The sequence below is a fragment of the Prionailurus viverrinus genome, chromosome B1, assembly GCF_022837055.1.
Source record: "Prionailurus viverrinus isolate Anna chromosome B1, UM_Priviv_1.0, whole genome shotgun sequence".
NCBI classification, from domain to species: domain Eukaryota; kingdom Metazoa; phylum Chordata; class Mammalia; order Carnivora; family Felidae; genus Prionailurus; species Prionailurus viverrinus.
The window spans coordinates 62,297,746-62,314,867 of NC_062564.1; the positions used below are offsets into that span (position 1 = coordinate 62,297,746).

The window sequence follows — 17,122 nt, forward strand, 5'->3', positions numbered from 1 at the left end:
TTAAGCAGGATTCAATCAACTGCGCAAGCCCAGTGCGGGGCTTGATCTCACAACTGTGAGATCTAAGCCGAAGTCAAGAGTCACATGCTTAACCAACTGAGCGGCCCAAATGACCCTGTGGGTACTGATTATAACACAGTATTTGTTTAGTTTAAATAATGTAATAAACATTTTAATTTCCAACCGTGACAGCCTAGCATTATATCTCTGTCCTGAAAATTTGAAGCCACTTATGCTAAGAAAAGATATAACCAAGGTTAGCTGTTTCTTTGACTCCTATATGTGAATTCTTCTTTAAACTTAATTCCGAAAAAAAATAAGCTGCTTACAGAGGTACGTAAAATAAATAAAACAGTAATTGGTGAGAAAAGTAGAAGAATATGGGGCAGACATATATAATGAAGCAAGGAAAGAAACTAGTTTTATTATAAAGAAAGGACAAATTAATCATAGACATGAGAGAGGGAAGGAAGGTGGGAGTAGCAAGCATTCCATGTTGCACTCTGCCTACCATTTGCCTTTCCAAGTCTCCTTTTTGCACCAGGATAAACATGATTACAAAACACATTGCTTCTTCAGTGACATCACTTGAATATGAGTGCTCCTGGACCTTTTCTCTTATTTAAATTGCCATAACACAGGAAAAGAGACTATAGAAATGGGACAATAGCCTGCTTAAAAATCATACTGATAAGCCGGTGTCACGTAGCACCTAAGACGAAACATCTGTCTCTTCACCTAGAAATGTACAAGGTGCCAATTATGTAAAGTTTACATATTTTGCCACTTTTAAATTAAATGTTAGGCCATAATACCCTACCATTAAAGATCATACTAATTAAAAAATAATGTGAAGTGCTCCTGGGTGGCTCAGTCAGTTAAGCACCTGACTCTTGGTTTTGGCTCAGGCCATGATCATAGGCTTCCTGACATTGAACTCTGAGTCAGGCTCTGCGCTGACAGCACAAAAGCCCTCTTGGCATTCCCTCTGTCTCCGCCTCTCTACCCCTCCCCAGCTAGTGCTCACATTCACGCTCTAAATAAATAAATAAATAAATAAAGTAATATTGGGATGCCTCTGTGGTTCAGTTGTTAAGGAATCGACTTCTGCTCAGGTCATAATCTCATGTCTCTTGGGTTCGAGCCCCACCTTCGACTCCACTGCTGACAGTGCAGAGCCTGGAGCCTGCTTCAAATTCTGTGTGTCTTCTTCTGCCGCTCTTCTACTTGTGCTCTCTCTCTTTCTCCAAATAAATACATAAATTAAAAAAAATAATAGTGTAATATCTACTGAGGAAAATTTTACAAACCATACTAAATTATTCTAAACACTTTTAAGTTATTTGAAAATTAAAATTTGACTAGTCATAGCTTTAAACATACATTTCCCCTAGTCAATCCACTTCAAGATATTATCTTGAAAATATCATTAGAAGATTGCAGAAATGCTAGGACGTACACAGAAGCAACTAGCACAAAAGCAAATAAACAAACAAGCAAATTGCCTGAACAAAACAAAAAATAAGCTATTGCCTGCAAAGGAATCTCCTTTCTCTCCACCCACTACTACGCCCAGCTGTTTGGGCCTTAGCCCCAATATTTTTCAAGACTAAGATGCTTTCTTGCTCGAGACAGGAGCAAGATGGCAGCGTAGGAGGACGCTGGGCTCACCTCGTCCTGCTGATCACTTAGATTCTACCCACATCTGCCTAAATAACCCAGAACCACCAGAAGACTAGCAGAACGGAGTCTCCGGAGCCAAGCGCAGACAAGAGGCCCACAGAAGAGGGTAGGAAGGGCGGAGAGGCGGTGTGCGCTACACGGACTGGTGGGAGGGATCTGGGGCAGTCAAGGGGCAGCCTGCCTGGCAAGACAGAGCCCCCTGAAATCTGGCTTGCAAAAGCAGATGGGCCAAACTCCCTGAGTTCTGACAGCCAGTGGGACTTAACATCTGGAATGTTAAAAGTCAACAGCTCTGCTCTCGGGGAGTGGGGAGGGCGTGAGGATACCGGGAGGGAGAGTTGTTGAGCCCCGGGAGACAGAGCTCAGCTTGGTGGGGAACAAAGGCTCTGGCCAGCACCATCTCCCTCTCCCATCCTCCAGCCAAAATACCAAAGGGAACCAGTTCCTGTCACCAAACTTGCTTGCACCCCACAAACCCCCAATGCTGTCCTTCTGTGGATCCATCCCTCCAATGGGTCTGCCTCAATCCTGGGTGCTACAGGGCCCTCCCGCAGGGGACCTCCAACGGCAAAGCGAGCTATGCCTGCCCCTCCCATCCCTGTGCACCTTGTGGATCCACCCCAGCTAATACACCGGATCCCATCCAGGCAGCACTACAAGCCTGGCAGTGTGCAAGTAGCCCAGACAGGAGCCACACCACTCCACAGTGAGTCCTGCCCCTGGGAGAGGGGAAGATAAGGTACACACTAGTCTGACTGTGTCCCCAGCGGTGGGCTGGGGGTAGACATCAGGTCTGACTGCAGCCCCCCCAACACAAATTACTCCAGACAGCACAGGGGAAGTGCCCTGCAGTTATGTGCCATTCCAGCGACTATCCTAAATGACAAAATGGAAGAATTCTCCTCAAAAGAAACTCTAGGAAATAGTGACATCTAATGAAGTGATCAAAAACGATTTAAAATATAACAGAAAAAGAATTTAGAAAAATAGGCATAGAATTAATCGCTGGGCTGGAAAAAAGCATAGAGGACAACAGAGAATCTATTGCTATAGAGACCAAAGGACTAAGAAATAGTCATGAAGAGCTAAAAAATGTTATAAATGAGGTGCAAAATAAAATGGAGGTGGCCATAGCACGGGTTGAAGAGGCAGAGGAGAGAATAGGTGAATTAGAAGATAAAAATATGGAAAGAGAAGAAGCTGAGAAAAAGAGAGATAAAAAAAAATCCAGGAGTACGAGGGGAGAATTAGAGAACTAAGTGATGTAATCAAATGGAACAATATCTGTATCATAGGAATTCCAGAAGAAGAAGACAGAGAGAAAGGGACTGAAGGTGTACTTGAACAAATCATAGCTGAGAACTTCCCTGATCTGGGGAAAGAAAAAGGCATTGAAATCCAAGAGGCACAGAGAACTCCCTTCAGACATAACTTGAATTGATCTTCTGCACAACATATCATAGTGAAACTGGCAAAATACAAGGATAAATAGAAAATTCTGAAAGCAGCTAGGGATAAACAGGCTCCAACTTACAAAGGTAGACCCATAAGAGTAGTGGCAGACCTATCTACTAAAACTTGGCAGGCCAGAAAGGAATGGCAGGAAATCTTCAATGTGATAAACAGAAAAAAATATGCAGCCGAGAATCCTTTATCCAGCAAGTCTGTCATTCAGAATAGAAGGAGAGATAAAGGTTTTCCCAAACAAACAAAAACTGAAGGAATTCATCACCACTAAACCAGCCCTACAAGAGATCCTAAGGAAAATTCTGTGAGTGAAATGTTGCAAGGACCACAAAGTGCTAGGGACATCACTACAAGCATAAAACCTACAGACATCACAATGACTCTAAACCCATATCTTTCTATAATAACACTGAATGTAAATGGACTAAATGCTTCAACCAAAAGACGTAGGGTATCAGAATGGGTAAAAAAACAAGACCCATCTATTTGTTGTCTACAAGAGACTCATTGTGGGCCTGAGGACATGTTCAGATTGAAAGTAAGGGGATGGAGAACTATCTATCATGCTACTGGAGGTCAAAAGAAAGCTGGAGTAGCCATACTTATATCAGACACACTAGACTTTAAATTAAATGCTGTAACAAGAGATGCAGAAGGGCATTATATAATAATTACAGGGTCTATCCATCAGGAAGAGCTAACAATGATAAATATCTATGTGCCAAATACAGAAGCCCCCAAACATATAAAACAGTTAATCACAAACATAAGCAACCTTATGGATAAGAATGTGGTAATGCAGAGGACTTTAATACCCCACTTACAACAATGGATAGATCATCTAGACACAGGATCAATAAAGAAACAAGGGCCCTGAATTATACATTGGATCAGATGGACTTGACAGGTATATTTAGAACTCTGCATCCCAAAGCAACAGAATATACTTTCTTCTCGACTGCACATGGAACATCTTCCAAGATAGATCACAAGGGCTGGGTCACAAAACAGCCCTTCATAAGTATAAAAGAATTGAGATCATACCATGCATACTTTCAGACCACAATGCTATGAAACTTGAAATCAACCACAGGAAAAAGTCTGGAAAACCGCCAAAAGCATGGGGGTTAAAGACCACCATACTACAGAATTAATGGGCCAACCAGGTAATTAGAGAAGAAATTTAAAAATATATGGAAACAAATGAAAATGGAAACACAACAATCCAAACACTTTGGGATGCAGCGAAGGCAGTCCTGAGAGGAAAATACATTGCAATCCAGGCCTATCTCAAGAAACAAGAAAAATCCCAGATACAAAATCTAACAGCACACCTAAAGTAAATAGAAGAAGAACAGCAAAGACACCCCAAACCCAGCAGAAGAAGAGAAATAATAAAGATCAGAGCAGAAACAAATGATATAGAACCTAAAAAAACTGTAGAGCATATCAATGAAACCAAGAGCTGGTTTTTTGAAAAAATAAACAAAATTGATAAACCTCTAGCCAGGCTTCTCAAAAAGAAAAGGGAGATGACCCAAATAGATAAAATCATGAATGAAAATGGAATTATTACAACCAATCCCTCAGAAAGACAACAATTATCAGGGAATACTATGAAAAATTATATGCCAACAAACTGGACAACCTGGAAGAAATGGACAAATTCCTAAGCACCCACACACTTCCAAAACTCAAATAGGAAGAAATAGAAAACTTGAACAGACACATAACCAGCAAAGAAATTGAAATAGTCATCAAAAATTTCCCAACAAATAAGAGTCCAGGACCAGATGGCTTCCCAGGGGAATTCTATCAGACATTTAAAGCAGAGATAATACCTATCCTTCTCAAGCTGTTCCAAAAAATAGAGAGAAGGAAAACTTCCAGACTCATTCTATGAAGCCAGCATTACTTTGATTCCTAAACCAGACAGAGACCCAGCAAAAAAAGAGAACTACAGGCCAATATCCCTGATGAATATGGATGCAAAAATTCTCAATAAGATAGTAGCAAATGGAATTCAACAGCTTATAAAAAGAATTATTCACCATGATCAAGTGGGATTCATTCCTGGGCTGCAGGGCTGGTTCAACATTCGCAAATCAATCAATGTGATACATCACATTAATAAAAGAAAAGAAAAGAACCATATGATCCTGCCAATCGATGCAGAAAAAGCATTTGACAAAATTCAGCACGCTTTCTTAATAAAAACCCTTGAGAAAGTGGAGATAAAAGGAACATAGTTAAACATCATAAAATCCACTTATGAAAAGCCCACAGCTAATATCATCCTCAATGGGGAAAAACTGAGAGCTTTCCCCCTGAGATCAGGAACACGACAGGAAAGTCCACTCTCACTGCTGTCATTTAACATAGTGTTGGAAGTGATAGTATCAGCAATCAGACAACAAAAGGAAATCAAAGGCATCAAAATTGGCAAAGATGATGTCAAACTTTCACTTTTTGCAGATGACATGATATTATACATGGAAAACCCGATAGACTCCACCAAAAGTCTGCTAGAACTGATACATGAATTCAGCAAAGTTGCAGGATACAAAATCAATGTACAGAAATCAGTTGCACTCTTATACACTAATAATGAAGCAACAGAAAGACAAATAAAGAAACTAATCCCATTCACAATTGCACCAAGAAGCATAAAGTACCTAGGAATAAACCTAACCAAAGATATAAAAGATCTGTATGCTGAAAACTACAGAAAACTTATGAAGGAAATTGGAAAAGATACAAAGAAATGGAAAAACATTCCGTGCTCATGATTGGAAGAATAAATATTGTTAAAATGTCAATACTCCCCAAAGCTATCTACACGTTCAATGCAATCCCAATCAAAATTGCACCAGCATTCTTCTCGAAGCTAGAACAAGCAATCCTAAAATTTGTATGGAACCACAAAATGCCCCGAATAACCAAAGTAATTCTGAATACCAAAGCGGAAGACATCACAATCCCAGACTTTAGCCTCTACTACAAAGCTGTAATCATCAAGACAGCATAGTATTGGCACAAAAACAGACACATAGACCAATGGAATAGAGTAGAGATTCCAGAAGTGGACCCACAAAATTATGGCCAACTAATCTTTGACAAAACAGGGAAGAATATCCAATGAAAAAAGACAGTCTCTTTAACAAATAGTGCTGAGAGAACTGGACAACAACATGCAGAAGGTTGAAACTAGACCACTTTCTCACACCACTCACAAAAATAAACTCAAAATGGATAAAGGACCTGAATGTGAGACAGGAAACCATCAAAACCCTAGAGGAGACACCAGGAAAAAACCTCTCTGACCTCAGCCGCAATTTCTTTACTTGACATATATCCGAAGGCAAGGGAATGAAAAGCAAAAATGAACTATTGGGACCTCATGAAGATAAAAATCTTCTGCACTGCAAAGGAAACAATCAACAAAACTAAAAGGCAACTGACGGAATAGGAAAAGATATTTGCAAATGACACATCAGACAAAGGGCTAGTATCCAAAATCTATAAAGAATTCTCCAAACTCCACACCTGAGAAACAACTAATCCAGTGAAGAAATGGGCAAAAAACATGAATAGACACTTCTCTAAAGAAGACATCCAGGTGGCCAGCAGACACATGAAAAGATGCTCAACGTCACTCCTCATCAGGGAAATACAAATCAAAACCACACTGAGATACCACCTCACACCAGTCAGAGTCGCTAACGTGAACAAATCAGGAGACTATAGATGCTGGAGAGGATGTGGAGAAACGGGAACCCTCTTGCACTGTTGGTGGGAATGCAAACTGGTGCAGCCGCTCTGGAAAACAGTGTGGGGGTTCCTCAGAAAATTAAAAATAGGTCTACCCTATGACCCAGCAATAACACTGCTAGGAATTGACCCAAGGAATACAGGAGTGCTGATGCATAGGGGCACTTGTACCCCAATGTTTATAGCAGCACTTTCAACAATAGCGAAATTATGGAAAGAGCCTGTATCTCCATCAACTGATGAATGGGTAAACAAATTGTAGTTTATATACACAAAGGAATACTACCTGGCAATAAGAAAGAATTAAATATGGCTTTTTATAGCAACATGGATGGAACTGGAGAGTGTTATGCTAAGTGAAATAAGTCATACAAAGACAGATACCATATGTTTTCACTCTTATGTGGATCCTGAGAAACTTAACTGAAGACCATGGGGGAGGGGAAGGAAAAAAATTGTTAGGGAGAGAGTCAAACAATAAGAGACTCTTAAAAACAGAATAAACTGAGGGTTGATGGGGGGGTGGTGAGAGGGAGGGGAGGGTGAGTGATGGGCATTGAGGAGGGCACCTGTTGGGATGAGCACTGGATGTTGTATGGAAACCAATTTGGCAATAAATTTCAAATATAAAAAAGATGCTTTTTTGCTATAGTAATTAAACTACTTATGTTTCAGGGTTTGGACTTTTGTTTATTTGTGTTCTTTTAGTCTTTTGTAGTGGTAAAAACAGCTGGAGCAAAATGGTCTAAGTAAGAAACATTACTTAGCTGCAAATTGTGAGATAACATATACAATATTCCTCTTGTCTCTATTTAGCTCAAGGACATCCTAAGGAACATTATAAGCAATGGTGGAAAAATGGTGGAAAAACGTAGGCAACAGTAGTATGCTGGCTTTACATCTGTTCTAGAGGGCAACAGCACGTGTTTACTACCACAAACATTTTTTGGGGGAACTCTAAGAAGGAAATAGGAAAGAAAATTTAAAAACAACCACTATGACTTTTTCCAGGTCCAATGTATGGTAACCGTCTATAATTACTAGGCCAACTGTAAGTGATGCCTTCACACATCTTTTTATTTTATTTTCATTTTTTCCTGGATCCATGCCACAAAGATGCCTTCGTCCGGTCAATTCCATTAGAAATATAATTAATATCTCCGTTGAAATAAAAAGAAAAATGTCAATTACTTCAGGAGACCTAACAATTTTTACTTTAGCAGCTCTTTTTGTTTTGAAGGTTCTTTAACAAATTCATAGTGAGGGGCATCTGGGTGGCTCAATTGGTTAAGCATCAGACTTCAGCTTAGGTCATGATCTCACAGTACATGGATTCACGCCCCATGTTAGGCTCTGTGCTGACAGCTTGGAGCCTACAGCCTACTTTGGATTCTGTGTCTCCCTCTCTCTCCTCCCTTCCCTCACTCGCAAGCTCTTCCTCTCTCTCCCTCTCTCTCTCTAAAATAAGTACACATTAAAAAAAGAAAATTTGTGGTGATATTATAGTAGGAAAAGTCACAAATTAAAAACTCAAAATAAGAAAAAAAAAATTGAAAAAAAAAAAAAAAAAAGGGCGCCTGGGTGGCGCAGTCGGTTAAGCGTCCGACTTCAGCCAGGTCACGATCTCACGGTCCGTGAGTTCGAGCCCCGCGTCGGGCTCTGGGCTGATGGCTCAGAGTCTGGAGCCTGTTTCCGATTCTGTGTCTCCCTCTCTCTCTGCCCCTCCCCCGTTCATGCTCTGTCTCTCTCTGTCCCAAAAATAAATAAACGTTGAAAAAAAAAATTAAAAAAAAAAAAACTCAAAATAAGATTTCAGTAATTTTTCAAAAATAATTAGCATACAGATTAATTTGTGCATGTTGTTTTCAAGATTATTGAAATTCTTATTTCCCCTATTTTATTCTAAATTTTATTTTTATTTGAAAATATGTTTTTAATGTTTATTTATTTTAGAGAGAGAGAGACAGAGACAGAGACAGAGACAGAGACAGAGAGACAGAGAGACAGAGCACGAACTGGGGAGGAACACTGAGAGAGGGAGACACAGAACGTGTCAAGCCTGTCGTGGGGCCTGAACTCATGAACTGTGAGATCATGACCTGAGCCGAAGTCGGACGCTTAACTGACTAGGCCACCCAGGCTTCCCTGCTCTAAATTTTAAAAGAAAAATTATCATGCATATTAGGAAAGGAGGCTAAGAGTGATACTTAGTAAGAGAAATACCACTAAATGCATAGAATTAAATCATGTTACTGTAGTTTTTTTCTTAACATAAATATTATCTTATGGTGATATGTATTTCTTAGTATTAAATGAGTCATTATTAGATAGTTTCATCATAGATGACAAAATCATTTTTGAAAACTAGTTATATCATGAATGTTTTGGATTAAGGCACAGTATAATTAACATAGCAAATTGAAAATAATAATACAAAAACTAATAAGCTCAATTGTGCTCTCGCCCATGAAAATAATAATAGATGACACAGAAAATAAGTGAAGAGTTGGATTATATGAATCAGGGGCATAAGATACTATGACGGATGACCGCTAAGGTAGCTTCCAGTGATCTCTGCCTGTTTCATTCTTTCTTCTTGAATGTAGGCTGGCCCTTGTCACTAACTTCTAATGAGGGAATATGGCAAAAGTGATGGAGTGTCACTTCGGAGATTAGGTTATAAAAATAGCCTTAATTTATGTCTTGACTGTTCTCTCTCACTCTCTTGCTCACCCAGAGAAGCAAGCCAGCGTGTTCTGAGCTGCCGTAGTCAAAGATGCACATGGCTAAGAACTGAGGGAGGGAGACACCTGGCCTATAGCCAGTAACTGAATCTTGCCAGCAACCACATGAGTGAGCCTGGAAGTAGCTTCTACCCCAGTCAAGCTTTCAGATAAGATCACAGGCTTAGTCAACACTTTGACAGGACCCTTGTAAGAGACCTTGAGGCAGAGGCATCCAGGTAGCCTCACTTGATTCCTGATTCACAGCAACTATGAGAAAACAAATGTTTGTTGTTTTAAGCCACCTAATTTTTGACTAATTTGTTTGTTACACAGCAATAGTAGCTAGTGTTCCTCAGAAAATATCCCAGATTCCAGAGTGACAGGTACTCATCTTCTGAATAGACCCTTTCTGGAACAACAGGTAGTTCAACACGGTTTAATTCAATCCTATTTCAATTCAACTCAATCCAATTCTAAATATTGGAAGTTTTATTATGTAATTCTTGTGGGTACAGGGGAAAAATAATATCTACTGCTTCTTTTCAAGAATCACAAAACCTTACACAGGAAAAAAAATCAGTATAAGAATAAATGCAATCAGCATGAAAAGTAATTTGGTGGCACACACAGAAGTGAACTCAGTATAATTTTCGAAACCTCTACTGTAGTGCTTTTAAAAGCATATTATCTTATATCAAAATCCATATATCCAACCACAATATAGTGCTAAATGGATTTATGTTGCCACTCTCCAAAGAATTTCTTGAAGGAAACTATAGCATAAAATGAAATTTATTCTTCATAGATAACATGCTGACAGAAATGTTTTACAATCTCTGTTATTTAGAGCAATCTTCTCATATTCTATTAAGTAAAATCTTGATCACATTCACAATCAAAAGGGCAGAAAAAAACAAGTAGGGGAATAAAAGAATGCTCTATAGAATTATCAATTTCCCAATGTTATTACCTTGAAGTTAAGACAACCTTTTATGAAAAGCTAAAACTAGAAATGAGTCAAACGTACTTCACTTCTGAATTCCCATTTGAAATTTCAGCTTCTGATACATGATTAACTGAACCTACTGGAACAGAGTTGTTAACTGTATTTTTTGTCAATTATCTTCCATGGACAAATATCATAATTTTCTATTATTTATTCCTATGTTGTTTTAACAGCTACATTGTTTGTTGTCATCTCTCCTCTAACATATGACAGTTCTTTCAGGATGTGGATTTCTTGTAATTTTCTCAAAAAATGATTGCTCTTTTGAGATTTCCAATTTCCCTACAGTCAGTGTTCTGTAACTAGGTATTGGTCAAATTATTGATATAGCATTTTCTCTCAAGAATATTTTGGTGATGTATTATAAATGGAATTGATTGTTTTCTTAAATTCTGATAGTTCAGTGTTGCTATATAGAAACGCAGCTGATTTTTGTGAATCCATTTTGTATAGTGCAACTTTACTGAAATTGTTTGTTAGTTCCAATTGTTTTTTTGGTGCAGTCTTCAGGGTTTTCTGTATTTAATATCATGTCATCTGCAAATAATCACAATTTTACTTCTTCTTTTCTGATGTGATTGCCTTTTATTCCTTTCTTGCCTAATCACCCTGGCTAAGAACTCCATATTGCGTTGAATATTAGTGACCAGAGTGGGAGTCCTTCTCTTGTTCCTGATCTTAGAGGAAAAGTTCTCAGTGTTCTACCATCAAGTTTAATGTTAGCTGTGGGCTTGACATATGTGGCATATATAGAGGTATTTTTTCTTTGTTCTTTGTTGAGAGTTTTTGTCATGAATAAATGTTGGATTTTGTTAAATACCCTTTTTGTATCTGTTGAGATGGTTGTATGATTTTCATCCCTCATTTTGTTAATATGGCGTGTCACCTTTATTGATTTACAACTGTTGCTGCAGCCTTTCATTCCGGAACAAATCCTACTTGATCGTGGTGTATGATCCTTCAATGTATTGTTTAATTTGGTTTGCTAATATTCTTTTGAAGAGTTTTGCATCTATGTTCATCAGGGATATTGGCCTGTAATTTTCTTGTCTTTTAATATCCTTGTTTGGCTTCAGTATCAGAGTAATGCTGAGCTTGTAAAATGAGTTTTGTTTTGTTTTGTTTTGTTTTTAATTTCCAGTATAGTTAACATACAGTGTTATATTAACTTCAGGCAGGTGAGTGTAATCTTAATCCCGTCGTGATCCCCTTCATCTATTTTAGCTATCCTCCCCACCCACCTACCCTCTGGTAACAATCAGTTTACTGCCTATATGTTTTTTGGTTTGTCTCTTTTTTTTTTTTTTTTTTTTTTTTTTGTAAAATGAGTTTGGAAATGTTCCCTCATTTGTTTTATTTTTGGAAGTGTTTTGAGAAGGTTTGGAATTCTTTTTAAAATGTCCGATAGAGGGGCGCCCGGGTGGCTCAGTCTGTTGAGCATCCGACCTCGGCTCAGGTCATGATCTCACAGCGTGAGTTCAAGCCCCGCATCGGGCTCCGTGCTGATGGCTCAGAGCCTGGAGCCTGGAGCCTGCTTCGGATTCTGTGTCTCCCTCTGTCTCTCTCTGCCCCTCGCCCACTCATGCTCTGCTCTCTCTCTGTTAAAAACAAACATTAAAAAAATTAAAAAAAAATGTCTGATAGAATACACCAGGGAAGCCATTGGATTCTGAACTTGTCTTTGTTGGGATATTTTTTTAGGTCAATTATACCACTTATTGATGATGGAATTATACTGGAAAACAATCACAACAAAAGAACAACTTTTTTAATAGAATAGTTTATGTAGTGAAGCATTTCTTTCAAACATGGAAAATATTATCAAGTATGAATGCCCGTGGATTTATTATATACAGACATCTCATCAGTGCTTTTCTCAAGTTCCACTCCATATCACATCAAGTAATTGGTGTGTGTGTGTGTGTGTGTGTGTGTGTGTGTGTGTGTGTTTAATACCTGTATCTCAGACTGATTAACTGTATTTTAACTGGGCTTCTCGGAATAGATTTGCTTACACTGAAATGTATGAAAGAGTTATTTTTGGTCAGTGGGTGAGCACTTAGAATAGTCTTGTTCAATACTATGTTCTTTTTGGTAAAGTTGTGTGTGGTGTGGGTGTGTGTTGGGGGGCGTGGTTTTGTTTTTGGGGTTTTTTTTGGTTTTGGGGGGTTTTTTTGGTCACTGGTGCCTTAATTCTCCCTTTGCTTATCAGGAAAAGACAGAGGTATAGGAGAAACTGATATTGGAGACCTATATGGCAGACACCTTGTTGAGACCATTTTAACCGGGTGTTTGTATAATAATCTGCTTGGCTGCAAGTTCTTTTCATGCATTTCAAATGGAGATTTTGGTACACTTAAAATCATCATAAGTGGCAATCAGTTGTTTTGTGCTGGATAAACTTTTTAGAGACGATGGTCTAGAATTTCATTTGTATTTGCCAATGTTGTTCCAATTCCATTTGGAAGCATTTTGTTCAAGCTTGCAAGAAACAATAATTGTTTTTTTTTCTTTTTTCTTGGCCTTTATCTACACAAATTGTCTAAATCCTCAAAGAGTCAGAAAGATTTGGCTGTCTCATTTTGGGTGTAGCTTTGAAGGGAGATGTTTGTTCAGTAACTACTGAAGTACAAAAGTCAATAGTTCAGTAACTACTGAAGTAGTTTATAGTCTTTGCTCTCTTTTTGTATAATCATATGTTGTATTGTTTCCATTTCCAATAAATGAGTAGTCAAATGTGCAACAGAGCTTTCTGGGTATTCCACTCTTCCTTTCCAATTTTTGGACTTTGAGAGAACTAATCTGGGCAAGACCAGCGTACTAAAATGAGTAGTAAAGAAAATCAGAATACAGAAAGATTCTGGTTTTCTACTGGTTTTGGCTTTAGGTTCAGGTCCATCTTTTTAAAATATCTGAGGGGCACCTGGGTGGCTCAGTCAGTTAAGTGTCTTGTTTTCGGCTCAGGTCATTATCTCACAGTTCCTGAGATTGAGCCCTGCATCAGGCTCCACGCTGACAACATGGAACCTGCTTAGGATTCTGTTTCTCTCTTTCTCTCCCTCTCTCTCCCTCTCTCTCTCTTTCTCTCTTCCCCTCCCCCATTCATGCTCTTTCTTTCTCTCAAAATAAATAAATAAATATTTTAAAATATCTGAGTAAAATATCACTTTTTTTTTAATCTTAGATGAATCACTTTGATCTCTTAAATTTTCTTCCACACTGCTGTAATCCATGTTTCAAATTCCAATTTGGAGCATTTAAAGTTTCAGCACTGTGGTTGTGTTATATAGTTGAACGTGGATCAATGTGAAGCTCCTTTCTATCCTTCAAAAAGTCTCCAGCAGCATAGGACCAGCAGAGACCTAATGGCATCTGCAGTCCAAGAATAAAAACCAGCTTGCTTATCAACCGAAGCATTAGTTACTGAGTGGTTCAGAGTAAGGAGACTTATGGGATTATTGGTTACCAGTTTCCATTGATGATTTTCTGAAATCTCTGTTCTCTGTGATACTTCCTTCAGTAAAGGATAACTCCATAATTAAAATATCCATTGTTTACCATTCTGTGTTCTTTTGTAAGCATTTTCTGACAAATTAAGTTCTAACATCAGTTGTTAGATGAAATTTCCAAGTGGTTCTACACTGTGTCTTCCAGGGAGAAAGGTTTTCATCTTCAGGAACAGCAACTTCTGAATCCAAATTCCAGTGAGATAGATTCTCAAGAGAAATGTTTGCTATATCGGGTTGATACCATGGTTCTCACCATTTTTTCTCCTGTATTTTCCCCATTTTTTGAAATACCCCGTGGCACCCCAAGCCCACATGTCATCCCCAGCATGGTCTCCAGACACACTGCATCCTTCAACCCCACGCCTCCTCACATGTGTGGTGAACGACCGGATGGGTACCCCCTCCACCTGGGCCTTCCGGCAACAGGAGGACAGGAAGAGAAGTGGGCATTGTCTCCTTCAGTGTGGACAGCCTGCCAGGCCTGCAGCCAGCCTCAGTCTGTGGCTGGGATTCTGCAAGCTTCTCCAGCGGCCAGTGGGAGGTTTTTGATTATTGATTCAGTCTCCTGACTACTCATTGGTCTGTTCAGATTTCCATTTCTTCAAGCTCAGTCTCCTTGATTCAGTAGATTATATGTTTCAAGGAATTTATCCATTTCTTCTAGGTTGCCCAATTTGTTGGCATATAATTGCTTCTAGAAGTCTTTTATGATTCTTGTATTTGTGTAGTTACCAGTTGCAATATATCCTCTTTCATTTACAATTTCACGTATTTGAGTCCTCTCTTTTTTTTTCTTGGTAAGTTTTGCAAAGTTTTGTCTATTTTATCATCAACAAAACAAACAAACAAAAAACAGTTATTAGTTTCATTGACCTTTTCTATTGTCTTTTTAGTCTCTTTCATTTATTTCCTCTCTGATCTTAGTTTTTTCCTTTCTCTGCTAATTTTGGACTTACTTTTTTCCTTTCTCTAGTTCCTTGAGGTGTAAAGTTAGGTTGTTTACTTGAGCTTTCTCTTTTTGCTTTTTTTAAGTTGATTTATTTATTTTGAGAGAAAGAGAAAGAGAGAGAGAGAGAGCTGGTGAGGGGTGAAGAGAGAGAGAGAGAGAGAGAGAGAGAGAGAGAATCCCAAGCAGGCTCCATGCTGTCAGCATGAATCATGAGATCATGACCTGAGCCGAAATCAAGAGACCAACATTTAACTGACTGAACCACCCAGGTGATCGTCTCTTTCTCCTTAATGTAAATGTTATCTCATAAGCTTTGTTTTTTTATTTCTCTTGATTCCTTCTTTGACCCATTGGTTTTTCAGAGGCACATTGTTTAATCTCCACAATTAATAATTTTCCAGTTTTCTCTCATAACTGATTTCTAGTTTCATACCATTGTGATTTGAAAAGATGCTTGATAGGATTTCAATCTTTTTAAATTTATTAAGAGTCATTTTGTGGCCTAACATGTGATCTAGCCTGGAGGATGTGCCACGTGTGCTTGAGAAGAATGTACCTTCTACTGCTATTGGATGAAATGCTCTGTACATATCTGTTACGTCCATCTGTTTAACATCAAGTTTATGTCCAATGTTTCTTTACTGATTTCATATCTGGAAGATCTGTCCATTATTGAAAATGGGGTATCAAATTCTCTGCTTTTATTGTATTGTTGTTTATCCTTTTTGAACTGTTAATATTTGCTTTATATATGTAGATGCTCATATATTGGTACAGATACATTTATAATTATTATATCCTCTTGATGAGTTGACCTTTTTATCATTATATAGTGACCTTCTTTGTCTCTTTTGACAGTCTTTGGTGTAAAGTCTATTTTGCCTGATATAAGTATGGGCACACCTGCCTTCCTTTGGTTTCCATATTTATGGAATGTCTTTTTCTTCCCTTCACTTTCAGTCTATGTGTGTCCTTAAAGCTGAAGTGGGTCTATTGTAAAGAAGAAACAGTTGGGTCGTGTTTCAAAACCATTCAGCCACTGTATATCCTTTGATTGGGGAAGATAGCCCATTGATATTTAAAGTAATTATTTATAAGAATAGACTTACTCTTGCCATTTTGTTCATTGTTCCCTGACTGCTTTGTAATATGTTTGGTCCTTTCTCCCTCGCTTACTTTCTTCTTTTGTTATTTGATAATTTTGTATAGCAATACACTTTGACTTCTTTCTCTTTACCTTTTGTATATCTATTATAAGCTTTTGATTTTCCATTCCCATGAAGTTTATATAAAGCATCTTATATTTGTAACAGTATTTTAAGCTAATAATAATTTAACTTCAAATGCATAGTAGCACTTACATGTGGCATCTAAAAATGAGTTGAACCCATAGAAACAGAGAAAAGAAGTGATCGTCAGGAGAGAGAAATAGGGAGAGGTTGACAAAAAGGTACAAATTTCAAGTCTTAAGATGAATAAGTTCCAAATATCTAATGTATAACATGGTGATTATATTCTATAATACTGTCATGTATAATTAAAATTTACTAAGGAGTAGAACTTACATGTTCTTATACACACAAAAAAAGGAAATATGTGAGGTGATGGATGTTATAATTAATTCAATGAGGGAATCTTTCCACAAGGTATACTTATATTAAATCATCACATTGTACACTTTAAATATCTTACAATTTTAGTTGTCAATTATATTTGTCAATAAAACTGAAAAAGTCACCCTACTGTTCTGTTTGTTCTTCATAGAGTACATTAGTTTTCAACAAGCTATTTCATTATAACTCTAAATAGAAGTCAATACAATTTAATCAAGCTGCTTAAATCATTGACTTAATGGGAAAGTTGGTGGCTTTCCTTTTTTAAAGGGAGACTTAGGGGTGCCTGGGTGGCTCAGTTGGTTAGGCATCAGATGTCAGCTCAGATCATGATCTCACAATTGGTGAGTTCGAGCCCCGCATCAGGCTCTCTGCTGATGGCTCAGATCCTGGAGCCT

General features: G+C 38.1%; 1 pseudogene; it reads right to left on the reverse strand.

The window, feature by feature from the left end:
* Positions 1–12,842: 12,842 nt before the first annotated feature.
* Positions 12,843–14,490, reverse strand: LOC125164764 (protein FAM217A-like; annotated as a pseudogene).
* Positions 14,491–17,122: the final 2,632 nt, after the last annotated feature.